Source organism: Phyllobates terribilis, unplaced genomic scaffold (assembly GCF_046119375.1).
Source record: "Phyllobates terribilis strain yellow unplaced genomic scaffold, ASM4611937v1 Scaffold_13__5_contigs__length_258822181, whole genome shotgun sequence".
Classification (NCBI taxonomy): domain Eukaryota; kingdom Metazoa; phylum Chordata; class Amphibia; order Anura; family Dendrobatidae; genus Phyllobates; species Phyllobates terribilis.
The window spans coordinates 28,742,003-28,761,375 of NW_027362773.1; the positions used below are offsets into that span (position 1 = coordinate 28,742,003).

At 37.2% G+C, this 19,373-nt stretch overlaps 1 protein-coding gene across 3 annotated transcripts in view; it reads left to right on the plus strand.

Annotated features, from left to right (window-relative positions):
• The first annotated feature begins 867 nt into the window (after window positions 1-867).
• Window positions 868-19,373, plus strand: part of LOC141173687 (PRKC apoptosis WT1 regulator protein-like) — a 177,778-nt gene continuing 159,272 nt past the window's right edge. For 2 of the 3 annotated variants that reach the window (XM_073658017.1, XM_073658016.1), the window contains exon 1: window positions 868-1,029. The gene's annotated coding sequence lies outside the window, so the exon portion shown is untranslated. Of the gene's footprint in view, window positions 1,030-1,056; window positions 1,203-19,373 lie in introns of those variants that run through there. The other variant, XM_073658018.1, reaches the window with a different exon arrangement.

The following is a 19,373-nucleotide window of genomic DNA, read 5'->3' on the forward strand; positions in this document are numbered from 1 at the left end:
GTGATCTAGTGACATCATCGCGTCTCAGACACACAGGCTGCATGGTGGTCCCTGATCCACCATTCTATTCGACTCACGGGTCCCATAGTGGCCATGTGGGCTGCCGTTCTGGACGGTACGACCCTGATGTGAGTGATATTAATAGGTCACTTTAAATTCCACCTTTTTTTTCCATTTTATAAACATCTACTGTAAAGAAGAATATAAGATATCAGAATATTAGAACTGGAGGAACACAAGTAATTCATGATGATATAAAATCACAAGTACATCTTTTTAAAGTGTAAAGATGACAACTAATGAGGTCCTGCAGCCTCTGATGTTTATATTATGAATTCTCTAGAAGCTAGAATAAATGTATAATACACATTGCAACTGCTGAAGAACCTCTTTTAAAGCAAGAGGGAACATTACATGGCAGAGGAAGTGTTGGACACAGGAGAAGAAACTTTCTGAACTTTCTGAAAAAGTTACATACTTGTTAGTGGAGATACATTGACGTGTATTACAAGATGATACATGGCAGTTTCTAGGTTAATAACATAGAGCATCAGTGAGTGGCGTGTACCTCCTAGTGTCAGGTGGGGGAGCTCACACATCATGTATTGTGTAGCTTGCCGCACACTTCACATCACATTCCTCATTACCAATGCACTTGTTGGCTCCTAGTACCACAACAATTTATTTCCTTTATTTTTTCTCAATTTTTTTGGAAAGAAAAAAAAAATGTGATCTAAATTTAACCATCAATCCTGAGGAGCTTTCTCCCATTTTTGTTAAATGGAGGAAATGATTCACTGCCTCTTGAAGTAAAGTATGCCAAGTCCAAGGCACGTTCCTATATAAGGAGACTAGGGTGGCGGGAGGGGGGAGAGAGTTTGTGAGGCTCCTCCTGTTAGGATCAGGGGTTTCTGGTCCTTTGGGAAGCAGTGTCTGATCTGCACAGCTTCGGGCAGGGGGTCTCACTCCTCCCCCAGGGAGTTCCCACACTGCAGGCGGAAGCAGAGGCATCCTCTCTCCAGCAAGGAGGTATCAGGCATGGGTTTATCTCCCCCATTACTGGACTCATTGAAACACTCCATCAGCTAGAGCTCTTCTGCAATGTCCACTGGACAATTATTATCAATCTTCCACCTGTATGCCTACGTCACCCGCTCACCGTCTGCTTGATTACATCACTGCATCACTATACCTGTCTCATTGTATGTGTAATGACATCATCATCTTATATTACTGTACCTTATGACATCATTACTGTACCTAAGTAATTGCATTATTTTATTACAATGCTTTATACATGTGATAACATCTTACTGCACTTGGTTATTACAGAACTATGGTTAATTTTTAATTGATACACTTGTGTTATTATGCCACGTTTTCTCATATTGCACTGCAATCCCTGTGCTATGGTTCACTGTACCTACTATTGAGTTACAGGTCTTGTGTTAATACATATCTATTCCTGCTATGTTACTACGTCACTGGACCTATTCTTTTGTTACAATACTTTTGTTCTTACTATGATAGTAAATCGCGTTGCACCTGTATTATGTATCATGCACCTAATATTACATCACTGTACCTGTATTATATATCCCTGCACCTAATATTACATCACTGTACCTGTGTTACTTCATCACTGCACCTAATATTACATCACAGCACCTGTGTTACTTCATCACTGCACCTAATATTACATCACTGTACCTGTGTTACTTCATCACTGCACCTAATATTACATCACTGAACGTGAGTTACTTCATCACTGCACCTAATATTACATCACTGTACCTGTATTATATATCCCTGCACCTAATATTACATCACTGTACCTGTGTTACTTCATCACTGCACCTAATATTACATCACAGCACCTGTGTTACTTCATCACTGCACCTAATATTACATCACTGTACCTGTGTTACTTCATCACTACACCTAATATTACATCACTGTACCTGTGTTACTTCATCACTGCACCTAATATTATATCACTGTACCTGTGTTACTTCATCACTGCACCTAATATTACATCACAGCACCTGTGTTACTTCATCACTACACCTAATATTACATCACTGTACCTGTGTTACTTCATCACTACACCTAATATTACATCACTGTACCTGTGTTACTTCATCACTGCACCTAATATTACATCACTGTACCTGTGTTACTTCATCACTGCACCTAATATTACATCACTGTACCTGTGTTACTTCATCACTGCACCTAATATTACATCACAGCACCTGTGTTACTTCATCACTACACCTAATATTACATCACTGTACCTGTGTTACTTCATCACTACACCTAATATTACATCACTGTACCTGTGTTACTTCATCACTGCACCTAATATTACATCACAGCACCTGTGTTACTTCATCACTGCACCTAATATTACATCACTGTACCTGTGTTACTTCATCACTACACCTAATATTACATCACTGTACCTGTGTTACTTCATCACTGCACCTAATATTACATCACTGTACCTGTGTTACTTCATCACTACACCTAATATTACATCACTGTACCTGTGTTACTTCATCACTACACCTAATATTACATCACTGTACCTGTGTTACTTCATCACTACACCTAATATTACATCACTGTACCTGTGTTACTTCATCACTGCACCTAATATTACATCACTGTACCTGTGTTACTTCATCACTGCACCTAATATTACATCACAGCACCTGTGTTACTTCATCACTACACCTAATATTACATCACTGTACCTGTGTTACTTCATCACTACACCTAATATTACATCACTGTACCTGTGTTACTTCATCACTGCACCTAATATTACATCACAGCACCTGTGTTACTTCATCACTGCACCTAATATTACATCACTGTACCTGTGTTACTTCATCACTACACCTAATATTACATCACTGTACCTGTGTTACTTCATCACTGCACCTAATATTACATCACTGTACCTGTGTTACTTCATCACTACACCTAATATTACATCACTGTACCTGTGTTACTTCATCACTACACCTAATATTACATCACTGTACCTGTGTTACTTCATCACTACACCTAATATTACATCACTGTACCTGTGTTACTTCATCACTACACCTAATATTACATCACTGTACCTGTGTTACTTCATCACTACACTTAATATTACATCACTGTACCTGTGTTACTTCATCACTGCACCTAATATTACATCACTGTACCTGTGTTACTTCATCACTGCACCTAATATTACATCACTGTACCTGTGTTACTTCATCACTACACCTAATATTACATCACTGTACCTGTGTTACTTCATCACTACACCTAATATTACATCACTGTACCTGTGTTACTTCATCACTACACCTAATATTACATCACTGTACCTGTGTTACTTCATCACTACACCTAATATTACATCACTGTACCTGTGTTACTTCATCACTACACCTAATATTACATCACTGTACCTGTGTTACTTCATCACTGCACCTAATATTACATCACTATACCTGTGTTACTTCATCACTGCACCTAATATTACATCACTGTACCTGTGTTACTTCATCACTACACCTAATATTACATCACTGTACCTGTGTTACTTCATCACTGCACCTAATATTATATCACTGTACCTGTGTTACTTCATCACTACACCTAATATTACATCACTGTACCTGTGTTACTTCATCACTACACCTAATATTACATCACTGTACCTGTGTTACTTCATCACTACACCTAATATTACATCACTGTACCTGTGTTACTTCATCACTGCACCTAATATTACATCACTGTACCTGTGTTACTTCATCACTACACCTAATATTACATCACTGTACCTGTGTTACTTCATCACTACACCTAATATTACATCACTGCACCTGTGTTACTTCATCACTACACCTAATATTACATCACTGTACCTGTGTTACTTCATCACTACACCTAATATTACATCACTGTACCTGTGTTACTTCATCACTACACCTAATATTACATCACTGTACATGTGTTACTTCATCACTGCACCTAATATTACATCACTGTACCTGTGTTACTTCATCACTACACCTAATATTACATCACTGTACCTGTGTTACTTCATCACTACACCTAATATTACATCACTGTACCTGTGTTACTTCATCACTACACCTAATATTACATCACTGTACCTGTGTTACTTCATCACTACACCTAATATTACATCACTGTACATGTGTTACTTCATCACTACACCTAATATTACATCACTGTACCTGTGTTACTTCATCACTACACCTAATATTACATCACTGTACCTGTGTTACTTCATCACTACACCTAATATTACATCACTGTACCTGTGTTACTTCATCACTACACCTAATATTACATCACTGTACATGTGTTACTTCATCACTACACCTAATATTACATCACTGTACCTGTGTTACTTCATCACTACACCTAATATTACATCACTGTACCTGTGTTACTTCATCACTGCACCTAATATTACATCACTGTACCTGTGTTACTTCATCACTACACCTAATATTACATCACTGTACCTGTGTTACTTCATCACTACACCTAATATTACATCACTGTACCTGTGTTACTTCATCACTACACCTAATATTACATCACTGTACCTGTGTTACTTCATCACTACACCTAATATTACATCACTGTACCTGTGTTACTTCATCACTGCACCTAATATTACATCACTGTACCTGTGTTACTTCATCACTACACCTAATATTACATCACTGTACCTGTGTTACTTCATCACTGCACCTAATATTACATCACTGTACCTGTGTTACTTCATCACTGCACCTAATATTACATCACTGTACCTGTGTTACTTCATCACTACACCTAATATTACATCACTGTACCTGTGTTACTTCATCACTACACCTAATATTACATCACTGCACCTGTGTTACTTCATCACTACACCTAATATTACATCACTGTACCTGTGTTACTTCATCACTACACCTAATATTACATCACTGTACATGTGTTACTTCATCACTACACCTAATATTACATGACTGTACCTGTGTTACTTCATCACTACACCTAATATTACATCACTGTACCTGTGTTACTTCATCACTACACCTAATATTACATCACTGTACCTGTGTTACTTCATCACTACACCTAATATTACATCACTGTACCTGTGTTACTTCATCACTACACCTAATATTACATCAATTTACCTGTGTTACTTCATCACTACACCTAATATTACATCAATTTACCTGTGTTACTTCATCACTACACCTAATATTACATGACTGCACCTGTGTTACTTCATCACTGCACCTAATATTACATCACTGTACCTGTGTTACTTCATCACTACACCTAATATTACATCACTGCACCTGTGTTACTTCATCACTACACCTAATATTACATCACTGTACCTGTGTTACTTCATCACTACACCTAATATTACATCACTGTACCTGTGTTACTTCATCACTACACCTAATATTACATCACTGTACCTGTGTTACTTCATCACTGCACCTAATATTACATCACTGTACCTGTGTTACTTCATCACTACACCTAATATTACATCACTGTACCTGTGTTACTTCATCACTACACCTAATATTACATCACTGTACCTGTGTTACTTCATCACTACACCTAATATTACATCACTGTACCTGTGTTACTTCATCACTGCACCTAATATTACATCACTGTACCTGTGTTACTTCATCACTGCACCTAATATTACATCACTGTACCTGTGTTACTTCATCACTACACCTAATATTACATCACTGTACCTGTGTTACTTCATCACTGCACCTAATATTACATCACTGTACCTGTGTTACTTCATCACTACACCTAATATTACAGCACTGTACCTGTGTTACTTCATCACTACACCTAATATTACATCACTGTACCTGTGTTACTTCATCACTACACCTAATATTACATCACTGTACCTGTGTTACTACATCACTACACCTAATATTACAGCACTGTACCTGTGTTACTTCATCACTACACCTAATATTACATCACTGTACCTGTGTTACTTCATCACTGCACCTAATATTACATCACTGTACCTGTGTTACTTCATCACTGCACCTAATATTACATCACTGTATCTGTGTTACTTCATCACTGCACCTAATATTACATCACTGTACCTGTGTTACTTCATCACTACACCTAATATTACATCACTGCACCTGTGTTACTACATCACTGCACCTAATATTACATCACTGTACCTGTGTTACTTCATCACTACACCTAATATTACATCACTGTACCTGTGTTACTTCATCACTACACCTAATATTACATCACTGTACCTGTGTTACTTCATCACTACACCTAATATTACATCACTGTACCTGTGTTACTTCATCACTACACCTAATATTACATCAGTGTACCTGTGTTACTTCATCACTGCACCTAATATTACATCACTGTACCTGTGTTACTTCATCACTGCACCTAATATTACATCACTGTACCTGTGTTACTTCATCACTGCACCTAATATTACATCACTGTACCTGTGTTACTTCATCACTGCACCTAATATTACATCACTGTACCTGTGTTACTTCATCACTACACCTAATATTACATAACTGTACCTGTGTTACTTCATCACTGCACCTAATATTACATCACTGTAGCTGTGTTACTTCATCACTGCACCTAATATTACATCACTGTAGCTGTGTTACTTCATCACTGCACCTAATATTACATCACTGTACCTCTGTTACTTCATCACTACACCTAATATTACATCACTGTACCTGTGTTACTTCATCACTACACCTAATATTACATCACTGTACCTGTGTTACTTCATCACTGCACCTAATATTACTTCACTGTACCTGTGTTACTTCATCACTGCACCTAATATTACATCACTGTACCTGTGTTACTTCATCACTGCACCTAATATTACATCACTGTACCTGTGTTACTTCATCACTGCACCTAATATTACATGACTCTACCTGTGTTACTTCATCACTCCACCTAATATTACATCACTGTACCTGTGTTACTTCATCACTACACCTAATATTACTTCACTGCATCTGTGTTACTTCATCACTGCACCTAATATTACATCACTGTACCTGTGTTACTTCATCACTGCACCTAATATTACATCACTGTACCTGTGTTACTTCATCACTGCACCTTATATTACATCACTGCACCTGTGTTACTTCATCCCTGCACCTAATATTACATCACTGTACCTGTGTTACTTCATCACTACACCTAATATTACATCACTGTACCTGTGTTACTTCATCACTACACCTAATATTACATCACTGTACCTGTGTTACTTCATCACTACACCTAATATTACATCACTGTACCTGTGTTACTTCATCACTGCACCTAATATTACATCACTGTACCTGTGTTACTTCATCACTGCACCTAATATTACATCACTGTACCTGTGTTACTTCATCACTGCACCTAATATTACATCACTGTACCTGTGTTACTTCATCACTGCACCTAATATTACATAACTGTACCTGTGTTACTTCATCACTGCACCTAATATTACATCACTGTACCTGTGTTACTTCATCACTGCACCTAATATTACATCACTGTACCTGTGCTACTTCATCACTACACCTAATATTACATCACTGTACCTGTGTTACTTCATCACTACACCTAATATTACATCACTGTACCTGTGTTACTTCATCACTGCACCTAATATTACATCACTGTACCTGTGTTACTTCATCACTGCACCTAATATTACATCACTGTACCTGTGATACTTCATCACTGCACCTAATATTACATCACTGTACCTGTGTTACTTCATCCCTGCACCTAATATTACATCACTGTACCTGTGTTATGTATCCCTGCACCTAATATTACCTCACTGTACCTGTGTTACTTCATCCCTGCACCTAATATTACATCACTGTACCTGTGTTATGTATCCCTGCACCTAATATTACATCACTGTACCTGTGTTATGTATCCCTGCACCTAATATTGCCTCACTGTACCTGTGTTACTTCATCCCTGCACCTAATATTACATCACTGTACCTGTGTTACTTCATCCCTGCACCTAATATTACATCACTGTACCTGTGTTACTTCATCACTGCACCTAATATTACATCACTGTACCTGTGTTATGTATCCCTGCACCTAATATTACATCACTGTACCTGTGTTACTTCATCACTGCACCTAATATTACATCACTGTACCTGTGTTACTTCATCACTACACCTAATATTACATCACTGTACCTGTGTTACTTCATCACTGTACCTAATATTACATCACTGTACCTGTGTTATGTATCCCCCTGCACCTAATATTACATCACTGTACCTGTGTTACTTCATCACTGCACCTAATATTACATCACTGTACCTGTGTTACTTCATCACTGCACCTAATATTACATCACTGTACCTGTGTTATGTATCCCCCTGCACCTAATATTACATCACTGTACCTGTGTTACTTTATCACTACACCTAATATTACATCACTGTACCTGTGTTACTTCATCACTACACCTAATATTACATCACTGTACCTGTGTTACTTCATCACTACACCTAATATTACATCACTGTACCTGTGTTACTTCATCACTACACCTAATATTACATCAATTTACCTGTGTTACTTCATCACTACACCTAATATTACATCACTGTACCTGTGTTACTTCATCACTACACCTAATATTACATCACTGCACCTGTGTTACTTCATCACTGCACCTAATATTACATCACTGTACCTGTGTTACTTCATCACTACACCTAATATTACATCACTGCACCTGTGTTACTTCATCACTACACCTAATATTACATCACTGTACCTGTGTTACTTCATCACTGCACCTAATATTACATCACTGTACCTGTGTTACTTCATCACTACACCTAATATTACATCACTGTACATGTGTTACTTCATCACTACACCTAATATTACATCACTGTACCTGTGTTACTTCATCACTACACCTAATATTACATCACTGTACCTGTGTTACTTCATCACTACACCTAATATTACATCACTGTACCTGTGTTACTTCATCACTACACCTAATATTACATCAATTTACCTGTGTTACTTCATCACTACACCTAATATTACATCAATTTACCTGTGTTACTTCATCACTACACCTAATATTACATCACTGCACCTGTGTTACTTCATCACTACACCTAATATTACATCACTGTACCTGTGTTACTTCATCACTGCACCTAATATTACATCACTGTACCTGTGTTACTTCATCACTACACCTAATATTACATCACTGCACCTGTGTTACTTCATCACTACACCTAATATTACATCACTGTACCTGTGTTACTTCATCACTACACCTAATATTACATCACTGCACCTGTGTTACTTCATCACTACACCTAATATTACATCACTGTACCTGTGTTACTTTATCACTACACCTAATATTACATCACTGTACCTGTGTTACTTCATCACTACACCTAATATTACATCACTGTACCTGTGTTACTTCATCACTGCACCTAATATTACATCACTGTACCTGTGTTACTTCATCACTACACCTAATATTACATCACTGTACCTGTGTTACTTCATCACTACACCTAATATTACATCACTGTACCTGTGTTACTTCATCACTGCACCTAATATTATATCACTGTACCTGTGTTACTTCATCACTACACCTAATATTACATCACTGTACCTGTGTTACTTCATCACTACACCTAATATTACATCACTGTACCTGTGTTACTTCATCACTACACCTAATATTACATCACTGTACCTGTGTTACTTCATCACTGCACCTAATATTACATCACTGTACCTGTGTTACTTCATCACTGCACCTAATATTACATCACTGTACCTGTGTTACTTTATCACTACACCTAATATTACATCACTGTACCTGTGTTACCTCATCACTACACCTAATATTACATCACTGTACCTGTGTTACTTCATCACTGCACCTAATATTACATCACTGTACCTGTGTTACTTCATCACTACACCTAATATTACATCACTGTACCTGTGTTACTTCATCACTACACCTAATATTACATCACTGTACCTGTGTTACTTCATCACTACACCTAATATTACATCACTGTACCTGTGTTACTTCATCACTGCACCTAATATTACATCACTGTACCTGTGTTACTTCATCACTGCACCTAATATTACATCACTGTACCTGTTTTACTTCATCACTACACCTAATATTACATCACTGTACCTGTGTTACTACATCACTGCACCTAATATTACATCACTGTACCTGTGTTACTTCATCACTGCACCTAATATTACATCACTGTACCTGTGTTACTTCATCACTGCACCTAATATTACATCACTGTATCTGTGTTAATTCATCACTGCACCTAATATTACATCACTGTACCTGTGTTACTTCATCACTACACCTAATATTACATCACTGCACCTGTGTTACTACATCACTGCACCTAATATTACATCACTGTACCTGTGTTACTTCATCACTACACCTAATATTACATCACTGTACCTGTGTTACTTCATCACTACACCTAATATTACATCACTGCACCTGTGTTACTACATCACTGCACCTAATATTACATCACTGTACCTGTGTTACTTCATCACTACACCCAATATTACATCAGTGTACCTGTGTTACTTCATCACTGCACCTAATATTACATCACTGTACCTGTGTTACTTCATCACTGCACCTAATATTACATCACTGTACCTGTGTTACTTCATCACTGCACCTAATATTACATTACTGTACCTGTGTTACTTCATCACTACACCTAATATTACATCACTGTACCTGTGTTACTTCATCACTACACCTAATATTACATCACTGTACCTGTGTTACTTCATCCCTGCACCTAATATTACATCACTGTACCTGTGTTACTTCATCACTGCACCTAATATTACATCACTGTACCTGTGTTACTTCATCACTGCCCTTATATTACATCACTGCACCTGTGTTACTTCATCCCTGCACCTAATATTACATCACTGTACCTGTGTTACTTCATCACTACACCTAATATTACATCACTGTACCTGTGTTACTTCATCACTACACCTAATATTACATCACTGTACCTGTGTTACTTCATCACTACACCTAATATTACATCACTGTACCTGTGTTACTTCATCACTGCACCTAATATTACATCACTGTACCTGTGTTACTTCATCACTGCACCTAATATTACATCACTGTACCTGTGTTACTTCATCACTGCACCTAATATTACATCACTGTACCTGTGTTACTTCATCACTGCACCTAATATTACATAACTGTACCTGTGTTACTTCATCACTGCACCTAATATTACATCACTGTACCTGTGTTACTTCATCACTGCACCTAATATTACATCACTGTACCTGTGCTACTTCATCACTACACCTAATATTACATCACTGTACCTGTGTTACTTCATCACTACACCTAATATTACATCACTGTACCTGTGTTACTTCATCACTGCACCTAATATTACATCACTGTACCTGTGTTACTTCATCACTGCACCTAATATTACATCACTGTACCTGTGATACTTCATCACTGCACCTAATATTACATCACTGTACCTGTGTTACTTCATCCCTGCACCTAATATTACATCACTGTACCTGTGTTATGTATCCCTGCACCTAATATTACCTCACTGTACCTGTGTTACTTCATCCCTGCACCTAATATTACATCACTGTACCTGTGTTATGTATCCCTGCACCTAATATTACATCACTGTACCTGTGTTATGTATCCCTGCACCTAATATTGCCTCACTGTACCTGTGTTACTTCATCCCTGCACCTAATATTACATCACTGTACCTGTGTTACTTCATCCCTGCACCTAATATTACATCACTGTACCTGTGTTACTTCATCACTGCACCTAATATTACATCACTGTACCTGTGTTATGTATCCCTGCACCTAATATTACATCACTGTACCTGTGTTACTTCATCACTGCACCTAATATTACATCACTGTACCTGTGTTACTTCATCACTACACCTAATATTACATCACTGTACCTGTGTTACTTCATCACTGTACCTAATATTACATCACTGTACCTGTGTTATGTATCCCCCTGCACCTAATATTACATCACTGTACCTGTGTTACTTCATCACTGCACCTAATATTACATCACTGTACCTGTGTTACTTCATCACTGCACCTAATATTACATCACTGTACCTGTGTTATGTATCCCCCTGCACCTAATATTACATCACTGTACCTGTGTTACTTTATCACTACACCTAATATTACATCACTGTACCTGTGTTACTTCATCACTACACCTAATATTACATCACTGTACCTGTGTTACTTCATCACTACACCTAATATTACATCACTGTACCTGTGTTACTTCATCACTACACCTAATATTACATCAATTTACCTGTGTTACTTCATCACTACACCTAATATTACATCACTGTACCTGTGTTACTTCATCACTACACCTAATATTACATCACTGCACCTGTGTTACTTCATCACTGCACCTAATATTACATCACTGTACCTGTGTTACTTCATCACTGCACCTAATATTACATCACTGTACCTGTGTTACTTCATCACTGCACCTAATATTACATCACTGTATCTGTGTTAATTCATCACTGCACCTAATATTACATCACTGTACCTGTGTTACTTCATCACTACACCTAATATTACATCACTGCACCTGTGTTACTACATCACTGCACCTAATATTACATCACTGTACCTGTGTTACTTCATCACTACACCTAATATTACATCACTGTACCTGTGTTACTTCATCACTACACCTAATATTACATCACTGCACCTGTGTTACTACATCACTGCACCTAATATTACATCACTGTACCTGTGTTACTTCATCACTACACCCAATATTACATCAGTGTACCTGTGTTACTTCATCACTGCACCTAATATTACATCACTGTACCTGTGTTACTTCATCACTGCACCTAATATTACATCACTGTACCTGTGTTACTTCATCACTGCACCTAATATTACATCACTGTACCTGTGTTACTTCATCACTGCACCTAATATTACATCACTGTACCTGTGTTACTTCATCACTGCACCTAATATTACATCACTGTACCTGTGTTACTTCATCACTGCACCTAATATTACATCACTGTACCTGTGTTACTTCATCACTGCACCTAATATTACATCACTGTACCTGTGTTACTTCATCACTACACCTAATATTACTACACTGTACCTGTGTTACTTCATCACTACACCTAATATTACATCACTGTACCTGTGTTACTTCATCACTGCACCTAATATTACATCACTGTACCTGTGTTACTTCATCACTGCACCTAATATTACATCACTGTACCTGTGTTACTTCATCACTACACCTAATATTACATCACTGTACCTGTGTTACTTCATCACTACACCTAATATTACATCACTGTACCTGTGTTACTTCATCACTGCACCTAATATTACTTCACTGTACCTGTGTTACAGCATCACTGCACCTAATATTACATCACTGTACCTGTGTTACTTCATCACTGCACCTAATATTACATCACTGTACCTGTGTTACTTCATCACTGCACCTAATATTACATGACTCTACCTGTGTTACTTCATCACTCCACCTAATATTACATCACTGTACCTGTGTTACTTCATCACTACACCTAATATTACTTCACTGCATCTTTGTTACTTCATCACTGCACCTAATATTACATCACTGTACCTGTGTTACTTCATCATTGCACCTAATATTACATTACTGTACCTGTGTTACTTCATCACAACACCTAATATTACATCACTGTACCTGTGTTACTTCATCACTACACCTAATATTACATCACTGTACCTGTGTTACTTCATCACTACACCTAATATTACATCACTGCACCTGTGTTACTACATCACTGCACCTAATATTACATCACTGTACCTGTGTTACTTCATCACTACACCTAATATTACATCACTGTACCTGTGTTACTTCATCACTACACCTAATATTACATCACTGCACCTGTGTTACTACATCACTGCACCTAATATTACATCACTGTACCTGTGTTACTTCATCACTACACCTAATATTACATCAGTGTACCTGTGTTACTTCATCACTGCACCTAATATTACATCACTGTACCTGTGTTACTTCATCACTGCACCTAATATTACATCACTGTACCTGTGTTACTTCATCACTGCACCTAATATTACATCACTGTACCTGTGTTACTTCATCACTGCACCTAATATTACATCACTGTACCTGTGTTACTTCATCACTGCACCTAATATTACATCACTGTACCTGTGTTACTTCATCACTGCACCTAATATTACATCACTGTACCTGTGTTACTTCATCACTGCACCTAATATTACATCACTGTACCTGTGTTACTTCATCACTACACCTAATATTACTACACTGTACCTGTGTTACTTCATCACTACACCTAATATTACATCACTGTACCTGTGTTACTTCATCACTGCACCTAATATTACATCACTGTACCTGTGTTACTTCATCACTGCACCTAATATTACATCACTGTACCTGTGTTACTTCATCACTACACCTAATATTACATCACTGTACCTGTGTTACTTCATCACTACACCTAATATTACATCACTGTACCTGTGTTACTTCATCACTGCACCTAATATTACTTCACTGTACCTGTGTTACAGCATCACTGCACCTAATATTACATCACTGTACCTGTGTTACTTCATCACTGCACCTAATATTACATCACTGTACCTGTGTTACTTCATCACTGCACCTAATATTACATGACTCTACCTGTGTTACTTCATCACTCCACCTAATATTACATCACTGTACCTGTGTTACTTCATCACTACACCTAATATTACTTCACTGCATCTTTGTTACTTCATCACTGCACCTAATATTACATCACTGTACCTGTGTTACTTCATCATTGCACCTAATATTACATTACTGTACCTGTGTTACTTCATCACAACACCTAATATTACATCACTGTACCTGTGTTACTTCATCACTACACCTAATATTACATCACTGTACCTGTGTTACTTCATCCCTGCACCTAATATTACATCACTGTACCTGTGTTACTTCATCACTGCACCTAATATTACATCACTGTACCTGTGTTACTTCATCACTGCACCTTATATTACATCACTGCACCTGTGTTACTTCATCACTGCACCTAATATTACATCACTGTACCTGTGTTACTTCATCACTACACCTAATATTACATCACTGTACCTGTGTTACTTCATCACTACACCTAATATTACATCAATTTACCTGTGTTACTTCATCACTACACCTAATATTACATCACTGTACCTGTGTTACTTCATCACTGCACCTAATATTACATCACTGTACCTGTGTTACTTCATCACTGCACCTAATATTACATCACTGTACCTGTGTTACTTCATCACTACACCTAATATTACATCACTGTACCTGTGTTACTTCATCACTGCACCTAATATTACATCACTGTACCTGTGTTACTTCATCCCTGCACCTAATATTACATCACTGTACCTGTGTTACTTCATCACTACACCTAATATTACATCACTGTACCTGTGTTACTTCATCACTGCACCTAATATTACGTCACTGTACCTGTGTTATGTATCCCTGCACCTAATATTACATCACTGTACCTGTGTTATGTATCCCTGCACCTATTATTACATCACTGTACCTGTGTTACTTCATCCCTGCACCTAATATTACATCACTGTACCTGTGTTACTTCATCACTGCACCTAATATTACATCACTGTACCTGTGTTACTTCATCACTGTACCTAATATTACATCACTGTACCTGTGTTATGTATCCCTCTGCACCTAATATTACATCACTGTACCTGTGTTACTTCATCACTGCACCTAATATTACATCACTGTACCTGTGTTGCATCATCACTACACCTAATATTACATCACTGTACCTGTGTTACTTCATCACTACACCTAATATTACATCACTGTACCTGTGTTACTTCATCACTACACCTAATATTACATCACTGCACCTGTGTTACTTCATCACTGCACCTAATATTACATCACTGTACCTGTGTTACTTCATCACTGCACCTAATATTACAGCACTGTACCTGTGTTACTTCATCACTACACCTAATATTACATCACTGTACCTGTGTTACTTCATCACTACACCTAATATTACATCACTGTACCTGTGTTACTTCATCATTACACCTAATATTACATCACTGTACATGTGTTACTTCATCACTACACCTAATATTACATCACTGTACCTGTGTTACTTCATCACTGCACCTAATATTACATCACTGTACCTGTGTTACTTCATCACTACACCTAATATTACATCACTATACCTGTGTTACTTCATCACAACACCTAATATTACATCACTGTACCTGTGTTACTTCATCACTGCACCTAATATTACATCACTGTACCTGTGTTACTTCATCACTACACCTAATATTACATCACTGTACCTGTGTTACTTCATCACTACACCTAATATTACATCACTGTACCGGTGTTACTTCATCACTACACCTAATATTACATCACTGTACCTGTGTTACTTCATCACTACACCTAATATTACATCACTGTACCTGTGTTACTTCATCACTACACCTAATATTACATCACTGCACCTGTGTTACTTCATCACTGCACCTAATATTACATCACTGTACCTGTGTTACTTCATCACTGCACCTAATATTACAGCACTGTACCTGTGTTACTTCATCACTACACCTAATTTTACATCACTGTACCTGTGTTACTTCATCACTACACCTAATATTACATCACTGTACCTGTGTTACTTCATCACTACACCTAATATTACATCAATTTACCTGTGTTACTTCATCACTACACCTAATATTACATCAATTTACCTGTGTTACTTCATCACTACACCTAATATTACATCACTGTACCTGTGTTACTTCATCACTACACCTAATATTACATCAATTTACCTGTGTTACTTCATCACTACACCTAATATTACATCACTGTACCTGTGTTACTTCATCACTACACCTAATATTACATCAATTTACCTGTGTTACTTCATCACTACACCTAATATTACATCACTGTACCTGTGTTACTTCATCACTACACCTAATATTACATCAATTTACCTGTGTTACTTCATCACTACACCTAATATTACATCACTGTACCTGTGTTACTTCATCACTACACCTAATATTACATCACTGTACATGTGTTACTTCATCACTGCACCTAATATTACATCACTGTACCTGTGTTACTTCATCACTACACCTAATATTACATCACTGTACCTGTGTTACTTCATCACTGCACCTAATATTACATCACTGTACCTGTGTTACTTCATCACTACACCTAATATTACATCACTGTACCTGTGTTACTTCATCACTACACCTAATATTACATGAATTTACCTGTGTTACTTCATCACTACACCTAATATTACATCAATTTACCTGTGTTACTTCATCACTACACCTAATATTACATCACTGCATCTGTGTTACTTCATCACTGCACCTAATATTACATCACTGTACCTGTGTTACTTCATCACTACACCTAATATTACATCACTGCACCTGTGTCACTTCATCACTACACCTAATATTACATCACTGTACCTGTGTTACTTCATCACTACACCTAATATTACATCACTGTACCTGTGTTACTTCATCACTACACCTAATATTACATCACTGTACCTGTGTTACTTCATCACTACACCTAATATTACATCACTGCAACTGTGTTACTTCATCACTACACCTAATATTACATCACTGTACCTGTGTTACTTCATCACTACACCTAATATTACATCACTGTACCTGTGTTACTTCATCACTGCACCTAATATTACATCACTGTACCTGTGTTACTTCATCACTACACCTAATATTACATCACTGTACCTGTGTTACTTCATCACTGCACCTAATATTACATCACTGTACCTGTGTTACTTCATCACTACACCTAATATTACATCACTGTACCTGTGTTACTTCATCACTACACCTAATATTACATGAATTTACCTGTGTTACTTCATCACTACACCTAATATTACATCAATTTACCTGTGTTACTTCATCACTACACCTAATATTACATCACTGCACCTGTGTTACTTCATCACTGCACCTAATATTACATCACTGTACCTGTGTTACTTCATCACTACACCTAATATTACATCACTGCACCTGTGTCACTTCATCACTACACCTAATATTACATCACTGTACCTGTGTTACTTCATCACTACACCTAATATTACATCACTGTACCTGTGTTACTTCATCACTACACCTAATATTACATCACTGTACCTGTGTTACTTCATCACTACACCTAATATTACATCACTGCACCTGTGTTACTTCATCACTGCACCTAATATTACATCACTGTACCTGTGTTACTTCATCACTGCACCTAATATTACAGCACTGTACCTGTGTTACTTCATCACTACACCTAATATTACATCACTGCACCTGTGTTACTTCATCACTGCACCTAATATTACATCACTGTACCTGTGTTACTTCATCACTACACCTAATATTACATCACTGCACCTGTGTCACTTCATCACTACACCTAATATTACATCACTGTACCTGTGTTACTTCATCACTACACCTAATATTACATCACTGTACCTGTGTTACTTCATCACTACACCTAATATTACATCACTGTACCTGTGTTACTTCATCACTACACCTAATATTACATCACTGCACCTGTGTTACTTCATCACTGCACCTAATATTACATCACTGTACCTGTGTTACTTCATCACTGCACCTAATATTACAGCACTGTACCTGTGTTACTTCATCACTACACCTAATATTACATCACTGCACCTGTGTTACTTTATCACTGCACCTAATATTACATCACTGTACCTGTGTTACTTCATCACTACACCTAATATTACATCACTGCACCTGTGTCACTTCATCACTACACCTAATATTACATCACTGTACCTGTGTTACTTCATCACTACACCTAATATTACATCACTGTACCTGTGTTACTTCATCACTACACCTAATATT